The sequence below is a fragment of the Nicotiana tomentosiformis genome, chromosome 4 (assembly GCF_000390325.3).
Source record: "Nicotiana tomentosiformis chromosome 4, ASM39032v3, whole genome shotgun sequence".
NCBI classification, from domain to species: Eukaryota; Viridiplantae; Streptophyta; class Magnoliopsida; order Solanales; family Solanaceae; genus Nicotiana; species Nicotiana tomentosiformis.
In genome coordinates, this window is record NC_090815.1 from 4,018,389 (window position 1) to 4,023,390 (window position 5,002).

Consider the following 5,002-nt stretch of genomic DNA (forward strand, 5'->3'; position numbering starts at 1 on the left):
GTTGAAATGCTTATGTAGGGTAGCAATTTATTCGACAATTTTTGGTCTCGTTGAGCCTTTACGCAATGCGGTTAGAGTTGAGGTCGTGTGAGCAGAAAATCATGAGTTACGACTATAAAAATAATTTATAGCAAAAATGATGTCCGTGTACAACAAATCCAACATGGTCCGATACTTCCTCAAATCTCTCACGGAGAAAACAACTAATCCAAAAAAAGAAAAATTCAACTAAACAAAAGGGAGATGACAATGTATTAGAATGAGAGATACACTTCCAACAAGCACCAGTGGTCTAGTGGTAGAATAGTACCCTGCCACGGTACAGACCCGGGTTCGATTCCCGGCTGGTGCATTTCTTGGGTTTGCTGTGATGAATATTTGCGCTCAATGCGGTGATAAGGGTCTCCGCAGATGTCTGTATTTACTGGACGAAGAGTTACGCATCTGAGCTTCCCTCTTTTTCTAATCTTTTTTCTATTTAAAAAAAATTAGTGTCCTAAGTTCTATTTTAGTTAAAAGCTTGAGGTATTAAGCAATTGTGAAAATGGATAAAACAGATATTCTTACGCTTTATAATTTTTATACACTATACCGTTAAGATGACCTATACGAACATTTAATTATCTATATAAGTTGTAATATGGTAACATAGACAATGCGGTGAATAGATTGCTATAACTGATTAAGTACGATACAAATTAAGCATACTCTATTAAGTTCATCAGAATTTGGTATTTGCCTCTGGACAACCTCAACTATAAGAAGTCTTTAATTCAAGCACGTGTAGAACATTTCTCAATCGTATTTTTGCCACATTAGCATTTCTTTTTCCATTTTCATTGTTTTATCTAGGCTTTGCTTCAACCAAAGTGCTAGCTCACGTAGTATTATTGATAATCCAACACACATAATCATCTTATCCCAATCTGATGCTGATCAGCCGAAAACAACTGATCATAATCTTGATGTCATATCCTATTGCAGAGTTTTGTGTCCCTCAATGTGGTTCTTGTACTTGTTGCATCGCCAAAGTTAAGGATTAATATCTATGTTGTTAAGTATGATATGTGTTAATTGTAGCAAATCCTGTGCCGAGAGTCTATTGGAAACAACTTCTCTACCCTCATAAGGTAGAGGTAAGGTCTGCGTACACGCTACCTTCGCCAGACTCTACTCGTGAAATTTTACTGGGTTTGTTGTTGTTGTTGTGTTAATTGTAGCCAACTTTGCATTTGGCTTCAAGAATAAAATACTTATCTTCTCAATAAATTTAAGTGTTGGGAGATGCTTGTTTGAGTTTAGTTCATGAATGTTACGCTCTCTCTTAATTTCCTATATAAGTGACACTATATATGGCACTAATGCTGTTATATGTTAGTTTAAAAGGTTATTGAAGGAAATGATGAATTAAAGATGATTAGTTAATTACTGATTTAAACAATTATTCCAGTGATTTGGTTCTGTAATGGCTCATACACAACTGTCAACATATTGTTCGCTATGGCCTAACGTTTGTCGGCCGCCTCAAGGTTTCGGGACCTCATGGTTTTGTCCTCTTGGACTTTAACCCAAAAGATGCCTCAGTAATTGAATCTTGAACTCGCCCTTATATGACCTCTAACTTCCATTAAACTTCCATTTTTCATGATTTTCATGGTTAAGTAGCCGGTGAGATTGAGGGAGCTGCCCTTGGCCATCAATTTTCAGCATATATGAGAAGTATGTTAGCAATAAGCACTAGTGGTCTAGTGGTAGAATAGTACTCTGCCACAGTCCAGACCCAGATTTGATTCCTATCTGGTGCAAACGCGGTGGCACTAAGCACTAGTGGTCTATGATGAATATTTTGCACTCAATGTGGTGATAGGGTCTCCACACTCTTCTGAATTTGTTGGAAGATTAGTTGTGCATTGAGCTTCCCTCAATTGTTTTTTTTACTTCAAAAAAATTGACTAAAAGCATCCCCTCTTACTTTAAAAGCTTGAGGATTAGTTTACTAAGTTCTGTTTTAGTTTAAAAGATTGAGGTATTAAAAGAAGTTACCTTCAAAATGCAGTGATGACTATAATATCCAAACCTTAAGTGTAGATCAATGCACAAAACATCTCGCATTCACACAAGGTCGGGGGAAGGACTGCACCTCTAAATGTATGATGTAGACAACCTACTCTAATGTAAGCATTAGTGGTTGCATCCACGGTTTGAACCCGTGACTTATACGTCACACGTAGACAACTTTACAGTTCCTTCACAATATCCGAACTTCCAATTTTTTATTTTTCTTCTACGGCCTAAAAGATTCTCTTGAAATATCCACCAGTTTCTTTTACTTTTAAAAATTAACCACTTAAGTTCAATCTATTGCTTTAAAAGCCGAACTCAAAATAGTCACAAGAATCTTGAAAAAAATGATTCAACAACGCCTATATAAACCATTGTGCATGTAAACTTGATATATCAACATGGCAAAGATAAATGCAACGCCAATTATATTCCTCCTTTTCATGGTTTTAGTGATGACTTTTTTCTTACTCTGCAGCTCCTCATCTTATGGCAATTTAACGGCTATTAGAGGTGACGAATCAACATCTAAAACTGTTGAAAACTACAACAATATTACTCTTGCATCAAAACGAGCACACGACGAGTTGCGAAGGCGGCGAATGGAGCGTTGCCCTTGCTATCCTTGTTGTGCATTTCCATGTCCATGTTCTTAAAAATGGCCATGCTAATAAACATGTCCATTTTTTATGGTTTCATGATCCATTATGTATGTTTGATCATATTTTGTTTAATATAAGTGTGAAGTTTTATAAATAAGAATAATGAACATGTTATTGTTGGATGTAATTAAAGAACTTATTTGGTGTAAAACTTGAATGAACTCCTTTTGAAACATATTTATATATTTGACATTGCATCTTCATTTCCTGTGCGAAATTTCAGAAACTACTATTGTTTAGTGTTAGTTAACTTTCTATAGCTACCATATACTTAATTACTTCCTGTAGCTACCTTTTCAGTTGTTATGATAATGTATTTGATGTATTCAAGCTACTTGTATTCAAGGAAGTGATACAAGTATCTACAGAAATAATTCAAAATTCGATTTTTCAGATGACACATTTAACCGTGCTACTTCGCCATTCTGGCAAGTAGAACATTGAGAATAGTTATGTCGATTATTCGATTGATGATATACTGATAAAGGAGTATGCGTCATACAATGATTTTGTTGCTTCAATTTCGAAGCAACTTGCCATAGATTTGAGCTCAAAGTCAATTAAAATTGAATACAAAGTGGAAGGAAATTGCACGCCTATGAAAATACATAACGACATGGGTTACAGGGTGTATGTAGAGTTGAAAAAGGAGAACGGAGAATTAAGGATGCATCTATTGTGTATAACTACAATGGATAAAGAAATTGTAGCTGGAGGAAGTTTAATTCAAAGTGACCTAATGCAACTAGACAAAACAGATGGGGTGAGTAAAATTGATACCGTTGATACACTTGCACTTGAGTGTTTAAACTCAGGTGAACCAATTGATGTTTCGAACCGGAAAGGAATTTGATTATTTAAAAAACTAATCAAAGAGAGGTCATGGCTGGACAAGTATATAAGGATAAGGCAGCATTGAAGGCGGTAATAGAGCAATATGCAATTGCTGAAAGGTTTCAATTCAGGGTTGATAGGTCTAATACTATCAGGTTTGAATGTTGTTACTTACAACCTCTTCACCAATATGTTGTATTCAACTATATGGATATGTATCCGTAATAGTTTTATAAAATATTCATGGAAGAATTTTATAATTACAGTAAATATAATGTTGTATTCATAATATATGCTTTCCTTCATGCTATGTTTCTGTATCAGTGTTATTGTAATTGAATTTTGTGAAATAGTATATTAATGTATGTTTAAACAATATATTTTAAAAGTAGGAGAATTGAACTATTTATTTTAAAGTATGTTTATACATTGTTTTATGCAATATATTCAAAAAGGGTATATAGAATATTCATGTAACATACATTGTATTCCGTTGTATGTTTATATATTCAACTCTTGTCATCAAAGCATTTCAACAAATCTTTCTTCTTGACATTCTTTGCACCGCCAAAGTATATATTCCCAATCCTGTTAGGCATCTTTGTGTTAAACTCAAAATCTTCAGCATCACTAACATAATTAAGACTAGTAACTACCGCAAACTCCCTGTGAAAAGCATAATGTTGTACCATTCACATATATTAAAAATGAATCAACATGACTTTCTTCCAGCTGCAGAACCATGAGGCACCTGAACAATTGATGTTGAACCTCACAGTGCTTCATATCGAGGAAACTTCCAAAATAAGTAGTACCAAATAATTTGTACTGATCTGGAGTAAGCCTTTCTTTGAGGTCGGGGATTATGTCGGTGTTAGTGTAGGAAGTGATATGCGGTGATAAAATAGGCGGGTGTTTAACAAAGAATTTTATTTCCTGCATATAAAAAAAATTAAAAAGATAAAATATATGGTTGAAAATATAGATGAATACAGTTATGTTGAATACATAACTCATTCAGGAAATACAATATAATGCAATGATAATTACTACAAAAACTATGAGTTATGGCATAGTTGTTGTTTTAAATACAACAGAATACAGTTGGCTTGAGAATACATATGAATACAGTTAGGGTGAATAATAACTAAATACAAAATAACTGGTGTATTTAAAATTGTTGTTGAATGAACTAAAATACATATAAATACATCTAACTACAACATGCAAAAATCACTGTAAAAATTAAAAATCAGTGTAGGCAATATTGAATACATATAAATACATCTACATTTAAGATGAGACAACCACTGTACAAGCTAATAATCAATGTATGCGGACTCGAATACATATAAATACATCTGCAATTACCTTGTCATTATGTGTTTACGAGCTAGTTTCTTTAGCAACCTCTTTTCCCTTACTCCATGAAGCATCATCCATGA

General features: G+C 33.9%; 1 non-coding gene across 1 annotated transcript; it reads left to right on the plus strand.

Moving 5' to 3' along the window:
• The first annotated feature begins 281 nt into the window (after window positions 1-281).
• TRNAG-GCC (transfer RNA glycine (anticodon GCC)) lies at window positions 282-352 on the plus strand. The gene has a single exon. It is a non-coding gene; the product is annotated as a tRNA-Gly (tRNA).
• The last annotated feature ends 4,650 nt before the right edge of the window (window positions 353-5,002 follow it).